Genomic DNA, 17,112 nt, shown 5'->3' with positions numbered 1-17,112 from the left:
ATTTGAAAATTTTCAAACATTACAAAAAGTAGGATGTATAGTGACAGCGTCTCAGAAACCATTGTCAGCTTTTTGATATACTTACTGGTTAATTTTTTATAGATGTATAATTTACATATAATATTATGCACTTATTTTGATTGTAGAGTTCACTGAGTTAACAAACATGTGATCACCACATTCAAGATATGTAAGTTTTCCATCACCCAAAAATCTTCTATTGTACCCAATCCCATTCAATACTCTATCCTATACCTAGATCCAGGAAACTATTAATTTGTTTAATATCACTTTAGTCTCTAAGTTTTGCATAAATATTAATATCACTATAGTCTTTAAGTTTTACATAAATGAAATATACAATATGTTTTGCAAAAGCCATAATTTTTTTAAATTCTTCCATGTTATTGAATGAAACAGTAGTTTATTCCTTAAATAATAGGGGATGATGCTTTTTTAATACTATTGTTCGATTGCATGGGCCCTTTCTAAGGGTAAATAAAAATATGTAAAGAAAAAGTGAAGGTTCTCTGTTGCAAAAAGAGAAAGATAACTACCCACCTCCTCTTTAGCATTGTGTTTAGAAAACGTGAAATTGTAAGCGCTATCTCTGTCTCACTGAAATGTATGAAAAAAAAAAAAAAAAGGCCAGGCATGGTGGCTTACTCCTGTACTTTCAGAGGCCAAGGTGGGTGGATCACCTGAGGTCAGGAGTTCAAGACCAGCCTGACCAACCTGGGGAAACCCTTTCTTTACTAAAAATACAAAACTTCCCCAGGCGTGGTGGTGGGCACCTGTAATCCCAGCTACTCCGGAGGCTGAGCAGGGAGAATCGCTTGAACCCGAGAGGCGGAGGTTGCAGTGAGCCGAGCTCGCGCCACTGCACTCCAGCCTGCGCAACAGAGTGAGAGTCCCTTGAAAGAAAAGAAAGAGAGGAGGGGAGGGCAGGGAGGCTAAATAAGCGTCTTGCGAGTTTTGCATCAGAAAGAAAGAACCTAAATAAGCCTCTTGCCAGTTTTGCATCTTCAGAATATCTTTGGAGGCCTATTGGCTTTCTCTTAGAAATGAAAATATCCAAGAGTGGCACCTGTCTCCCCATCTTCATGATAGTTTACTGTCTAGGCACTTGGCTTCAAGATGGAGCTTTCTGCTTGTCAAGAGATACAAGTGTTATTCTTTCCTTTAGATTTCCTTTAGATAAAAACAATTAACATGTGTGTAGTGGATTGTATCTGCCAGGCTATATAAAAATGGTGAAGAATTTTTTCATTGCAAACTCTTTAGTAGATTGCTTCTGATAGAAATCACAATCGATTTAATGCTTATTCAATGATAAAATTGTTTCTTTCCTGCGTTTGTGGAGAAGTTTCCTGCATTGGCAGATTTTGTTTTTAATTATTATCAAAACACTTTCCATGACATCATAATTTCCCCAACACTTTCCATGGTTTATTGATTTTTATTTTTAATAAACATTATTGAGATATAAAATACAATTAACACATCTACTTTAGGTGTACAGTAGTGCCTTCCATTCCTGGTTTTGATAAAGTTTCAGTTTATTTATTCAACATTAATATCACTATAATCTTTAAGTTTTACATAAATGAAATATACAATATATGTTTTGCATATATTGTCAACTGCATGGTCCACTGAGGTCCAAAAATATTAAATGGAAAATTTCAGAAATAATTTATAAATTATAAATTGCTTGCCTTCTAAGTATCTGATCAAATCTTAGGCTGTCCTAATCCGTCACACCCAGGATGTGAATGATGTGAATCATCCCTTTGTAAAGCGTATCCACAGTGTCTAAGCCACCCGCCCATTAGTCACTTAGTAGCTATCTCAGTTGTCACATTAACTGTTGGTATTACAGTGCTGGTGTTCAAGTAACCCTTATTTTACATATTAATGAACCAAAGTGCAAGATTAGTGATAATGGCATATTGTTATAATTGTTTTATTATTAGTTGTTGTTAATCTGTTACTGAACCTAATTTATAAATTAAACTTTATCATAGGTATTACATATAGAAAAAAACAGTGCAGATAGTCACTGACCAAGATGGCCTAATGTTTCCTGCTGCCTAACCTTTAGACAGGGTTCTTCCTGATTGTTGGCCTCTGAGCTCCCTATTTTTAGACCATTCACTTTAAAAAAACTTGCAAAGTGTACATTTTCTCTGCTCCTTTAAGATGTAAATCTTCTGGCCTCTTATCAGTTCTACAGTGCAGAACCATCTTTCTCAAAAACCTGGGTGTCATCTCTTTGAAATTCAATAATTAAGAAAGGTAGAACCTTTTCTTATCTCCTAATCTCTGTGGGAGAGTAGGAGCCTGACTTCCCTAAGCACCAATCAGCAAACACAGATGGTCTAACCCTATTGACCAACATACAGTACTTTTCCACTTAGGGACCTCTGTGCTTAAAATCTCTCCTGCTTTTTTTTTTTTCAGTGGCATTGAGCCCTCTTTCTGTGTCTTATTACAGTGGTCTTAAATAAAGTCTTTTGTTCCTGTTTAATTCTGTCAGGTGCAAATTGTCTTGGGTATTAGTTGAGTTTTTGACAATTATATGTGCTCTTGTAAACACCATAACAAGGTATACAACATTTCCATTACTCTAAAAGGTTACCTTGTGCCACTTTCCAAACAACCCCCCATTGACCTCTAGCCCACGACAAATATTGATTTGCTTTCTGTCTCCATTAATTAACTACACATTTTCTAAAATTTCATAGAAATGGAAACATACCATAAGTGCTTCTTTTGTCTGGCTCTGCTCCTTCTACATAAAGTTTCTGAAATTCATCAGTGTTATTGTGTGTCTGTTTCTTAATATTACATTGCTATAGGTGTGCTACATTTAAAAAGTTAATTTACCAGGGAGCACAGTGGCTCTTGCCTGTAGTATCAGCTACTCAGGAGGCTGAAGAGGTAGGATCACTCGAGCCCAGGAGGTTGAGACCAGCCTGGGCAACATGGGGAGACCCCATCTCTACAAAACATACGAAAAATAGCTGAGCACGGTGGTGTGTGCCTGTAGTCCTAGTGACTGGGGAGGCTGAGGTGGGAGAAACACATGAGCCCAAGGAAGTCGAATGGGGAGACCCCATCTCTACAAAAAATACAAAAAATAGCTGAGCATGGTGGTGTGTGCCTGTAGTCCCAGTGACTGGGGAGGCTGAGGTGGGAGAAACACATGAGCCCAAGGAAGTCGAGGCTGGAGTGAACCATGATTGCACCACTGCACTCCAGCCTGGGCAATGGAGTGAGACCCCATCTCAAAACAAACAAACAATAACAACAACCCCCCAAAAACCCCCCAAAAGTCAATTTACCTATTCATGGATGTATGGGCCCCTTTGAGCCTTTTCAGGCCATTATGAACAAAGCTCCATGAATATTTGTGTGCAGTTTTTTTTGTCTTGACTACCTAAAAATGGAATAACTTCTTTATATTTTACATGTATGGAAATGAGGACTAAACTCTTAATTTTTTTATCTTGCCCAAATCCCTATCTAAGGGGTCTGGGGAGTCATGCCCTACAAATCATAAATTCTCATCAGATGGATTTTATTTAACCCTATATATCATGATTTACTTTCCAGCCTAACTCTGGCATAACATTACAAGACAAAGAAGAAAATCAAAATATGTTACCCAAAAACATGTTTCTTTGCCATATTTTGAAATGACCCTCCAAAGCGTTTCTTTGTGGGGGAAAATGTGCAGCTGTAAAGAATCTCTACTAACATACCTAGATCTTTTTCTTCCAGACCCTCCCAATCCTAAAGAGATTAACTAAGATCTGAATAGGAAACATTGGTCACCTGTTGCCTCTAAGGGCAGCCACTGTAAGACTTCGAAAGAACTTTGGTCTCCACGATCTTTATCTTAACCTGAACATTCGCTTTCTATCTATCCCAGGTCTTCAGACAAACTCAACCAATTGTCAACCAGAAAATGTTTAAATTTACCTATAGCCTGGAAGCTCCTGCTTTGAGTTGTTCTGCCTTTCTGGACTAAACCAATGTACTTCTTAAATGTATTTGATTGATGTTTCATGCTCTCTAAAATGTATAAAACCAAGCTGCGCCGAACCACCTCGGGTTCTCAGGACTTCCTGAGGGCTGTGTCACGGGCCATGGTCACTCATATTTGGCTCAGAATAAATCTCTTCAAATATTTTACAGAGTTCCACTCTTTCTGTCGACAATAATATGGCGCCCAAACACATGGGGCCTCAGAGAAGACTCTGGATCTTGAAGGAGTATCCCAAAACCAGAGCTAAGGTACCAGCTGGAGCCCATTGAAGCCTCACCGAGTTTGGGCTTCTCCTCCTGTGGAACTGGTGAGTCCTCCTGAGCCTCGGACCTCCTGTTTTGGTTGATAGTCCTTGATTTATTCTGAGCTGTTTTATTCTCCTAGGAATTTGTTGCTTTAGGATCCCAACTTGAGTTCAAAGATGCATTTCTAAAGGGTCTCCTCAATTGCTTTTCTCTCAGAATTAATCTCAATTTGGCTTGTCTGTGCATATTTGAATGAGGAACTGAACTGTCATTTTCATCCACGGCTCATCAGTTCCGCCTTTAAAAAAAAAAAAGTAGGGGCCGGGCGCGGTGGCTCACGCCTGTAATCCCAGCAATTTGGGAGGCCGAGGTGTGTGGATCACGAGGTCAGGAGATGGAGACCATCCTGGCTAACATGGTGAAACCCCGTCTCTACTAAAAATACAAAAAATTAGCCGGGCGTTGTGGCGGGCGCCTGTAGTCCCAGCTACTCGGGAGGCTGAGGCAGGAGAATGGCATGAACCCGGGAAGCGGAGCTTGCAGTGAGCCGAGGTCACGCCACTGTGCTGCAGCCTGGGCGACAGAGCAAGACTCCGTCTCAAAAAAAAAAAAGTAGGAAAGAAATTAACTAAGAATATGGAAAAAAAAAAAAAACCAAGGAGAATGACCCCCTTTTGAGCACACTGTAGGTTTTGTGGCACCTCTACTTTCCACAGTTTATGTAAAATGGAAGTAATATGGTCTTTGTGTACATTTTACCTTAAGGAAAAAGATCCCTAAGGTCGACCTGCGAACTATAGAGTTCCTAAGTTCTCTTTCTCTATTTTCTGCCTGCTTTAAATCTGGTGTTAGTTTCATACTGAGTTAAAAAACCACTCTTTGGATCTAACCGTTTTTTTGCAAACCGGCGAATTTATATTCATCTCACGGCCAGAGTACTAAAGTAAATCTATAGGATCTTTGTGTGTGTACGTGTATGTATGTATGTATATATGTGTGTATGTATTTGAATGCCTTTATAAATTCTATAATTTTATGTTTAATTGGCAGTTAAATTCATTTTAATTTTTCTTTAGCATACCAAACTTTTTCTTTTTGTACCTTATTATGTAAATTTTGCTATCTGATTGTCACCTGAGTTGTTTCCTTTAATATGCAAATTTAGGTCTATTTAGCTGAAAACTGCTTAGGGTGGTGCAACATGTTATCAAGAATTTGAAAGTCTAAAATTGAAAAAAAAAAAGGAAAAGGAAGTCTTTATGAATCTATAAAATGTACGTCTATCGGCATGCCTAGATATGTCCATGTATTTATGTCAGGCATACAGTGTTTCACTGCTAAAATATATATATAAAGAGTTCTAATTAGTTGGCTAAAAAAATAGGTAAAAGTGCTTAAATCAGAGACTTAAAAAAGACTAGTCAAATGTTTTTTCAAGTTCACATGACTTAAGTAAAATCTTTAATAAATAAGATGGCTTTAAAACTATTGGTAAAATAATATCAGCAATGTTAGCATTTTGTTTGCATTTATTGATCAAGTAGTTTCATGTTTATTCCTGCCTAGTGGGCCAGATAATGCCATTGTAAGGTTTGTTTGCCCTGAGAAGGGGACTGCCCCACTCTTACTATAAAATACCAAGTGAAGTACCCCAGATGAAGCAGTTGATATGTTTCATATGCAAGACATGTTGGACTAGCTTTATGATAACTGGGATATCCTCCTGCCAAATATGCCTATTACCTAGGTCATGGTAAATTTGGGGGTTAAGGGGACCCCTTTTACATGGGTGCTCCTCTGACAGAATGACAGGACTATTTAAGAAGCCTTATCAAATCTGCGGTCCCTCATAGGTCTTATAGATGTAACTCCCTGCTGGGAAACCAAATCCTTTTCACCAGAAAAGGTAAAATGGTCTGGGGATAAAAAAGGGTTCCTGAGACCTGAACATAAAAACATACAGTTTAATAGAATTATAAAATTTAAGATGTTTAAACAAGCTTTATGTAAGGTAGTTGTAACCCCCTTTTACCAAAAAGTCTTATGAAAATGGGTACTATATCTAACTGGGGGTTGTTTTTCTCTTTTCTAGTACTATAAAAACTGAAGACATATAAATCGGCTCTTTAGCAAATGGTATTTAAACATTTATTAAATTTATTTATTAAAAAATGTTATTTAAACACACTAAATAGGAACTAGTAAAAGCCCACAAAATATAGGGTAAAGCTTTCCTCTGCTGCATAGCCCTTTATGTGGAGCTTTTATCGGGGCTGATGGAAAAATCTGTGAGTACCTTTCAATGACAATGACCGAACTAGAGAATTTCTGCTTGATAGGGCATTTACTGCCTTGCTATGAAATATTAACTGAAGCTACCCCTATGCTAATGGAAATAATGTTTCCCAAAAGAGTTCTATGATAAAATAAAAATGGCTTACACAAAATCTTGCTACCTAATAAGCAGAGAGCCTCTTTTCTAGGACTAATTGTGAGGAGCTGCTAAATTCTACAGTGCCTAATAGTTCTCATGAGCTGTTTGGTTTGTAAATGGCATTTCCCAGGTAAACAAACACTTGTTTTAAAAGCTGCAGCTCTGGTTAAAGAAGGGACCAAAAAAAAAAATCTTTTAGATTATTTGGGTAAAGTACATTTTTGTAAGCAAACTTACCTTTCTGAGTCCTCCAAAATTCAGATTGAATTTTATGACAATATAGTTGTCTGCATAAGTTCAATTATAGTTTTTTTTCTTCAAACAATTGGAGACACTGGTTATTTTACCAAGACTGAAACTAAAATATTCTATTTTTAGGTAAACTTTCAGCAAAACCAACTCGAAAGGAGTTTATATGGCCAATCAATTCTTGCTGCATTTTATGCAGCTATTCAGGCAAGCATGATAAGCCTAAAACTTACCTTGCATGCAAATTGGCCTTGCTATAATTTTTTGTTTAATAAAAAGGGCAGCTAAAAAAATGTTTCAAGGGTAAAGCGTAATACTTAATGCTAGATTTCAGCCCTAACTTTGAGTACAGATTAAATCATTATTTCTTGGCTACAAGAATCCTCTAGAAAGCACCAAGTTATAATTTTTCTTCATATTTTTAGTTGGTACCCTAATGTAATAGTTTCCTTTTTCTATTCTGATATATGAATTACTCTTATAATTGTCAAACTATAAATGTTAATTATCTCTCCTTGTTTTACATCCAAGGAAACCAAAATCATGGTATTTTGAAAACCAGAGGTATGAATCTCCCTCATTTGGCATCCCACTGGGCCTGGACCTGTTTCACTGCTAATGTTCTGCTGCCAAAACTATACAAGTTTCCTGGACTACTGCAGAAGAGGTGGGTGCATAAGATTGTAAGGACCGGCTTTCAGGGAAAAAATTAGCTTAAGGTCAAACCCTCCAAATCAAGAAAGGGGGTACAAAAATGCCTAAGCAGCAGGTAAAACAAGTTTAGTTGCCTTCTAAGCTATTATGTGTCACTTTTGCATCCACCCCAACCATAAAAATTTTCTGCTTACTATAGAATTAAAGGAAATTTTTTACTACCAGGATAAAAATATTTTGTAACAAAGCCTCCTGGGTATAATACTACCAATCATGAGTTGTGAAGATCCATCTATCTATCTATCTATCTATCTATCTATCTATCTATCTATGTACCTATATTTTTCAGAACAATGCTTATGTTTGATATATAAGGCTAACTGTTATAAGTGTAACAAAAACCAAGCTCACAGTAGCTCAACACATAGAAGTTAAAAATAAGTCCATCTTTTAACTTTTGTTTTGTTGTTGGCTTTTTTACTTAAAATAATAATTTTAAGAAGTAACAAGTGCCTGTCCACATCCATTCCTATATGGCTTAGAACAATTAATTAGCTATATGTCTTTTCTCTCTTAAGGCCCTTGGCCATAGGGAGTCCTGCCAAGAGACCAAAAAAAAAAAAAAAAAAAAAAAACCACTGTAGAATTATATGACTTCTCCTGTGGTGACAAAACTTCCTCTTCTCTCCCAAATACCAGTATATAGTGCAATACAAAGGTGGTAGGAAAAATAGATTTGTCTACTGTTAACAAGTTTATAACAATTTAGACACTGAGGACCAGGCATTCCTTGCATTTGATTTATACCCTTCTCAGGATGTTATACCCATGGAGATAAATTGGCCAGGAGAGAGACTATTTATTGGATTATGATTTAATGTTCATAAAATCTTCAAATAAGATTTATCATAAGGTTCAAATGACCCTGGATAAGGAGGGTAAACACATTGTGAATCTGATCAAAGAATATGATGATGCATGTAGTGACGTTTTTGGCTGCTTAGGTTGTTTACTGTCGTCTGACTCTACCTATAACATTTTTGGATGCCTACTTTCACTATCTTTATGATATTTTATGTCATGAAGGCAGCTCCTTTCCTTAAACCTCATGAATCATCCTCTACTACCTTTTAACTTTTCTTTTGCAGCTACCTCACCTCTCTTAGCTTTCTTAGAATTGATGAGTTAGGACCTTGCTCTGGATAGGCTTTGGTGTAAAGGAATATTGTTGCTTGTTTGATCTTCTATCCAGACCACTAAAACCTTTTCTGTATCAGCAATAAGACTGGTTCACTTTCTTATCATTTGTGTCTTCACTGAAGTAGCACTTTTAATTTCCTTTAAAACCTTTGCATTCACAACTTGGCTTATTCTTTGGTGCAAGAGGCATAGCTTTTGACCTTTGTAATCTTTCACAATGCCTTCCTCACTAAGATTAATAATTTTTTTATTTTTGATTTAAAGTGAGTCATTAGCTTTTTATTTCATGTGAATACTTAGAAACCATTGTAGGGATATTAATTGGTCTAATTTCAGTATTGTTTTCTCTCAGTTAATAGGAAGGTTGTGAAAAGAGGGAGTGAGATTGAGGAATGGCTGGTCAGTAGGGCAGTCAACACATAGATTTATTGATTAAATTCATCATCTTAAATGGGTGTGGTTCATGGCACCTGACAACATTTATAACAGTATTATGGAAGATCATTGATTGCAGGTCACCATAGCTAATATAATAATGAAAAAGTTTGAAATACTGTGAGAATTACCAGAATGTGACACAGAGACAAGAGGTGAGCACATGCTCTTGGGAAAATGGTGTTGATAGACTTGCTTGATGCAAGGTTCCCACAGACCTTCAATTTGTAACAAAAACAATATCTGCTAGGCACAATAAAGTGAAGCACAATAAATGAGGTATGCCTATATGAACAATTATAGGTTAAAAATAAAAGGATGGAATAAAACTGTGCAAACATAAATCTTAAAAAATGTGAAATGGCTATATTAATAGAACATATAATAGTCCAGAATAAGTCATATTATCAGGTATACAGATGAACACTTATAATAAAAAGGTCAGTTTATCACAAAGGCATAATAATCATAAATATATACACCCAACAACAAAGCAAAATATATCCAGCAAAATCTTCCAGAACTCAAAGAGCAAATAGACAAATTTACATTATAGTTGGAAAATAAACATTCCTCTCTTATAAGCTGACGCAATGAAAAGAAAATAAGTAAAAATACAGAAGACTTAACATTATCATACAATTTGACCTAATTGACATTTGTAAAATATTTCACTCAATGTCAACAGAACACATACTGTCTCAAGTGCACCTTGCAACACAGAAACAGACCATCTACTGAGCCATAAAGTAAGTTTTAGTAAATTTCACAGGATTAAAGTTATACAGAATATGTTCTTTGGCCAAAATGAAATTAATGAAAAAATCAATCGCACAGATATATCTGGAAAGTTGCTAACATTTGGAAATTAAACAAGGATGTGAATAATGCATGGATCAAAGAAGAACTCACAATGGAAATTAGAAAATACTTTGTAATGAATAAAAATTCAGTATAAAATGCACTTTATATTTGTGAATACAGCTAAAATGTGCTTAAAAGAACAGGTATAGCTCTTCTCGATGAGAAAAAAAGATATAAAATTGAACTTGTGTTGCATATTATGAAAATAGGAAAAGAAGCATAAATTAAGCCAAGTTAAGTAGAAGGAAGGAACTATGAAAATGTGACTAGAAATAATGAATTAGAAACAACAGAAGAAATAAATGAAACTGTAAATTATATACATATATATATATATATTTTTATATGGAGTTTCACTGTCACCAGGCTAGAGTGCAGTGGCACAATCTCAGCTCACTACAACCTCTGACTCCCTTGTTCAAGCGATTTTCCTGCCTCAGCCTCCCGAGTAGCTGGGATTACAGGCACGTGCCACCATGCCCAGCTAATTTTTGTATTTTTAGTAGAGATGAGGTTTCACCATGTTGGCCAGTATGGTCTCAAACTCCTGACCTCGTGATGTGCCTGCCTCGGCCTCCCAAAGTGCTGGGATTACAGGCATGAGCCACCGCGCCCAGCTTTAAATTATATTTTTAAAGATCAATACAATTAATAAACTCTAGATGGAGTGATCAAAAAGAAAAGACACAGATAACTATTAGCAGAAATGTTGGAAGTGATCAAAATTGAAAATCTGAACAAATATATATTTGAAATATATATATAATTGAAGTATATATATTTACATATATAATTTGAAATATATATATTATTTATATATATAAATGAATTTGTAATTAAAAATCTTTCTATAAGCAATTCTGCAGTCCCAGATGGGTACACTGGTGTTTTCTACCAAACATTTAAGAAATTAAACCGATCTCATACAAATATTTTCAGAAAACGGAGGCAGAAGGAATATGCCCCAATTCATCTTATGAAGCAGTTTTAAGATATACCTGGGATTTTGTTTAATGAGGTATGGTAAGACACACAGACATGAAAATGTTTGTCGTGAAGGAAGATGGTTTTATTATAGTCACATCACAGTCGTGAAAAACTAATAGGCATGTCATGCTGTTAAGGGCCACTCAGGGAAATGCAGAGACAGAATGAGCAGACAGAGAGAGGACTGGAGGGTGACTATTGTGGTTTTCCTGGGAAAAAAATGGGAGAAGAAAAGTAAGCAAGTTAAACAAGTTGAATATTAAATAGTTTCAATAACTTGTATAATTCAGTGAGGTCTCAGCTATAGGTTGGTTCCTAGTTGTTAGTCCCTGACCCTGGGGTGACTAAACTGGAGGGACAGTGTCCTAGATTGCAGGAGCTTGATAAAAGGAGGTGGGTGAGAGTGTGGACTCAGGATTGGTTGCTTGAATATCAAAGCTTGCTCACAAGCAAATTGTTTACTGTCTCTAAGAAGTAACCCTGTAAAAGGCAATCCCTCCCTGGCTCTACAAAGTCCTAGATGCCACAGAATCAAGAATATGGAAAATACGTATTTTGCACATGTATCAAAATACCACTCTGTATTCTATAAATATGTACAATTATGTGTCAGCTAGAAATAAAAGGAAAAAAACAAAAAATACTGGCCCTACCCATACTTCAGCTTCCTCACCTCCAATAAGACTCAAGTAGTTGCAGCTGCTTGTATGGTAACTCATGTTCTGTCCACCTGTAAGGCTGAGATCTATGAGACAGTAATGGACAGAGCTACATCAGTGTCTGCAGGGCACATCATGGAAATCCAGTCAATTTCCATGGACAAGCTCCCAAATCTGGAAGGACACTTCCTCTGAGGACGTCAGTGCAAAAGACATCAGCCATGATTCATGGGCAGCCAGAGAGGGATTCATATTTTATCACTTTGTTTCTTGGCATTTAAGGTGGCCCCTCCCCTGCTGCTTTCTTTTCTCTTTTCAATATTTTTGAGAAATTTTATGACAAGGTAATTTGAGCAGGTTTATTCTTTGTTTTGCTTAGTGTTCTTTACGGCATTTTGGATCTGTGGGTTTCATTTTCATCAAATTTGGAAATGTTTTAGAAATGTGATATGTTTGACCTTCTCTCCACTATTATCCTATGACCCTGCCATATCCCCCTCTCCGAGAAACACCCAAGAATGATCAATAAATACTTCATAAATAAAAAATAATACTAATAATAAAAAAAAGAATATCAGTTATAAGGCACTAGTTTTCCAGTGTTGGTCTACAGATGGGTGCCAAGTCATAATATTGTTTCACCACTCTGTGTAGTAAAAATGAAAAAAAAAATAAGGATAATGAAGTTTTTTATATCTAACATTTATCCATCTAAAGGACAATCCTTTACTCTGAAAAAAAAAAAAAAAAAAAAAAGAAAGAATCAGTCGGGAAATAGTAGGCTTCATCTGGGACCAGCAGTACAGTTTTTCAGCCTTCAGGCTGTTTTAGGTTTGAAGGCAGGGTTTCACCAGGGACCTCTGGCTGTCTCCTGTCTCTATCAATTTTGTTATCTTTCCTCTATGCATCCTTCTAGAAGGTACTAAGATCCCAAGGTTTAGATTCAGGAAGAAGTAGGAGATTCTGCTTAGGCCTTACAGCTTCTATTCATTTTTAGTTAAAACTTGTAATGGAGGTTATTGGATGGTGGCTCAATTAATAAAATGCAGTACTTTACTATTTGAAAAAAAAAAAAATAACATGCTGTCTTCAGAAAACTGAAATTTTTGCCTTCTTCAAAACTAATCTGTTCTTTAATAACAAAAAGCCATTGTGCACACTTTGGCAAAAGTCTGAAAATTAGTGAGATAATATCTGTAAAAGTTTGACTAGAATTTTTATCTAAAATTATAACTTTTTAATTAATGAGATTATAAATAGTTGAGTAGGAAGCTACTAGGAGACACAAAAGAGAATTTCAAGTATTTTATTTATTGTAAATGTTGTATTTGTATATGTATATATACACAAACCAAAAACACTTTTAAAAAACTATTGAAATTCAGTTAATAAACCTATTATTAAACTTTAAAAAAAAAAAAAAAAAGAAATGTGATATGTTTTGGCTGTGACTCCACCCAAATCTCATCTTGAAATGTAGCTCCCATAATTCCCACATGTCATGGACGGAAGCTGGTGGGAGGTAATTGAGTCATGGGGGCGGGTCTTTCCTGTGCTGTTCTCATGGTAGTGAATAAGTCTCAGGAGATCTGATGGTTTTACAAATGGGAGTTCCCTTGCACAAGCTATCTCTTGCCTGCCACCATGTAAGAAGTCCCTTTGTAGGGCCAGGCATGGTGGCTTACACTTGTAACCACCATGGGAGGTGGCTGGCTTACACTTGTAACCACCATGGGAGGTGGCTTACACTTGTAACCACTTGGGAGGCCAAGATGGGTGGATTACTGGAGGTCAGGTGTTCGAGACCAGCCTGGCCAACATGGTGAAACCCCATCTCTACTAAAAAAAAAAAAAAAAAATACAAAAATTAGACAGGCATGGTGGCACATGCCCATAGTCCCAGCTACTTGGGAGGCTGAGGCACAAGAATTACTTGAACCCGGAAGGCAGATTGCAGTTAGCTGAGATGGCGCCATTGTATTCCAGCCTGGGCAATGCAGCGAGACTCCATCTCAAAAAAGAAAAAAAGAAGTTCCTTTTCTCTTCCTTCATCTCTGCCATGATTGTGAGGCCTTTCCGGCCATGTGAAACTGTGAGTCCATTAAACCTCTTTTCTCTATAAATTACCCAGTCTCAGGTATGTCTTTATTAGCAATGTGAGAACAGACTAATACAGTAAATTGGTACTGGTTGAGTGGAGTACTGCTGTATAGGGACCTGAAAATGTAAAAGTGACTTTGGAACTGGATAACAGGCAGAAGTTGGAACAGTTTGGAGGGCTCAGAAGAAGACAGGAAGATGTGGAAAGTTTGGAACTTCCTAGAGACTTGTGGAATGGCTTTGACCAAAATGCTGATGTTGATATGGACAATAAGGTCTAGGCTGAGGTGGTCTCAGATGGAAATAAGGAACTTGTTGAGAACTAGAGTAAAGCTCACTCTTGCTATGCAAAGAGACTTGTGGCATTGTGCCCCTGCCCTAGAGATCTGTGGAAATTTGAATTTGAGAGAGATGATTTAGAGTATTGAGTAGAAGAAATTTCTAAGTGGCAAAGCATTCAAGAAGAAGCAGAGCATAAGAGTTTGGAAAACTTGCAGCCTGACAATGAGATAGAAAAGAAAATACCATTTTCTGAGGGGAAATTCGAGCCGGCTGGAGAAATTTACATAGGTAATGAGGAGCCAAATGTTAATTGCCAAGGCAATGGGAAACATGTCTCCAGGATATGTTAGAGGTCTTCACAGCAGCCCTACCTATCGCAAGCCAGGAGACCTAGGAGAAAAAAATGGTTTTGTGGGCCAGGTCCAGGGCCTTGCTGCTTCGTGCAGTCTCAGGATTTGGTGCTTTGTGTTCCAGATGTGGCTTAAAGGGGCCAACATAGAGCTCAGGTCATTGCTTCAGAGAGTGCAAGCCCCAAGCCTTGGTGGGTTACATGTGGTATTGGGCCTGTGGGTGCACAGAAGTCAAGAATTCAGGTTTGGGAACCTCTGCCTAGATTTCAGAAAATGTATGGAAATACCGAGAGGTCCAGACAGAGGGGTGCTGCAGGGATGGAGCCCTCATGGAGAACCTCTGCTAGGGCAGTGAGGAAGGGAAATGTGGGATGCAAGCACCCACAGTGTCCCCACTGGGGTACTACCTAGTGGAGCTGTTAGAAGAGGGCCACCATCCTGCAGGCCCCAGAATGGTAGATCCATCGACAGCTTTCACCATGCAGCTGAAAAAGCTGCAGACAATGCCCCCTCGTGAAAGCAGCCAGCAGGGGGCTGTACCCTGCAAAGCCACAGGGGAGGAGCTGCCTAAGACCATCGGAACCCACCTCTTGCATCAGCGTGACCTGGATGTGAGACATGGAGTCAATGAAGATCATTTTGGAGCTTTAAGATTTGACTTCCGCTCTGGATTTCAGACTTGCATTGAACTTTCAGCCCCTTTGTTTTGTCCAATTTCTTCTATTTGGAATGGCTGTACTTTCCCAATGCCTATACCCTCATTGTATCTAGAAATTAACTAAATTGCTTTTGATTTTACAGGCTCCTAGGCAGAAGGGATTTGCCATGTCTAAGATGAAACTTTGGACTGTGGACTTTTGGGTTAATAGTGAAATGAGTTAAGACTTTTGGGGACTGTTAGGAAGGTGTAATTTGTTTTGAAATGTGAGGACATAAGATTTGGGAGGGACCAGGGGCAGAATGATATAGTTTGTGACCCCATCCCAATCTCATCTTGAATTGTAGCTCCCGTAATTCCCACATATTATGGGAGGGCCCTAGTGGGAGATAATTGAACCATGGAGGGGAGTCTTTCCTGTGCTGTTCTCAGTGTGGTGAATAAGTCTCATGAGACCTGATGGTTTTATAAATGGGAGTTCCTCTGCACAAGCTCTCCCTTACCCACCACCACCACGTAAGAAGTCCCTTTACTCTTTCTTCATCTTCCACCATGATTGTGAGGCCTCCCCAGCCATGTGGAACTGTGAGTCCATTAAACCTCTTTTCTTTATAAATTACCCAGACTCAGCTATATCTTTATCGGCAGTGTGAGAACAGACTCATACAAAATGTTTTTAAAATTCTTATCCCAACTCATTCTGACATACCCAGTTATTCATATGTTAGACCAGTTGATACGGTCTCACAAGTCAGTGAAGCACTAATCATTTTCCCACTCTTTTATCTTTGCTTCAGCTTGGATTTTTCTGGCTATATGTATTATATATTCAATTTTAGTGACTTCTTTATTTGTATTTAATATACTGTTAATTTAATTTAGTGAATTTTTGAATTTTTGGCATTTTTAAAAGTTCCATTTACCTTTTTTTAATATCTTTCATTCCTCTCTTTGTGTTCATGTTTTTTTTTTAATTACTGAGCATAGTTAACATATTCGTAATATATGTTTAAGTTAATTTTTTCTAATTCTACTTTTTTTTCATTTCTGTGTCTGTTTCTATTGATTTTATCTTCTCCCAATCATGTATTTTGTTTTCCTGCTTTTTGGCATGCCTAGAAATTTATTGTTGGATACTAGACATTGTGTATGTTAAATACCTGGATTTTGTAGTCTTTGTTCTGGTGGGCAGTTACTTGCAGATAAGTCTGATTTTTTCAAACTAGTTTTTAAGCATCCTTAGGCTAGGCCTAGAGTCATCTTTATGCTACAGGTAATTTACCACTACTACTAAGACATGACTCTTATGGCCTCTCTACTAAATGCCCTGTTTGAACAACAAGGACTCTCCATGCCTCTGGCCAAAATTCAAGTGTCTACCTCTGGAGGTGTGAATGCTGAGGATTGTTTAGTTTATCGCTACCTAGTTCTTTACTACCTAGCACTGTGGAGAAAAGAAAGAATAAAAAGATGTGACCTTTTTCAGTTTCATTCAGTGCACATGCAGCTTATCAATGAGCAAAGACTCAACATGAGCAATATGCACGTCTACAACGTTCTTTCCATAGTTCTTACTGTGGAACCCTTCCCTACAACTTCCAGCTTCCCCAGACTCCCTGAATTTTTATTTCTGTTCATCAACTCACCTTCAACTCAGGATAACTGCTGTGCTCTACTTATAATCCTTTTCCCTGGACAAGAATCTGGAATGCTCCTCCAGGCAGTAAATGGATAATTATAGGATTCCTCTCATTTATTTCTCTTGTCTCAGAAGTCACAGTCCTCACTTTTGTTCCATTTCTGGGAAACCATTGTTTTCAATATTTTGTCCTATCTTCTAATTGCTTATTGTGGAAGCATAATTATAGTACTCCCATCATTTCCAATAGTAGAATTCCCTGTACCTCACTTTAAATTGCATTTTAGAGATTGCAAATCGGT

The 17,112-nt window shown here is 37.3% G+C and overlaps 1 protein-coding gene and 1 long non-coding RNA gene across 2 annotated transcripts in view; one reads left to right on the top strand and one right to left on the bottom strand.

The window, feature by feature from the left end:
* The window catches only part of LOC134740249 (uncharacterized), a 63,270-nt gene that overhangs the window by 3,346 nt on the left and 42,812 nt on the right, over positions 1-17,112 (top strand). Inside the window, exons 2-3 of the long non-coding RNA XR_010127571.1 lie at positions 4,204-4,361; positions 7,514-7,649. This is a non-coding gene — a long non-coding RNA (uncharacterized LOC134740249). The remainder of the gene's footprint in view (positions 1-4,203; positions 4,362-7,513; positions 7,650-17,112) is intronic.
* Positions 1-17,112, bottom strand: part of CCDC179 (coiled-coil domain containing 179) — a 34,256-nt gene that overhangs the window by 3,457 nt on the left and 13,687 nt on the right. The gene's annotated exons all lie outside the window — the stretch shown is intronic.

This window comes from Pongo pygmaeus, chromosome 9 (assembly GCF_028885625.2).
Source record: "Pongo pygmaeus isolate AG05252 chromosome 9, NHGRI_mPonPyg2-v2.0_pri, whole genome shotgun sequence".
Taxonomy (NCBI): Eukaryota; Metazoa; Chordata; class Mammalia; order Primates; family Hominidae; genus Pongo; species Pongo pygmaeus.
This window is presented reverse-complemented; position numbering and strand designations above follow the sequence as displayed.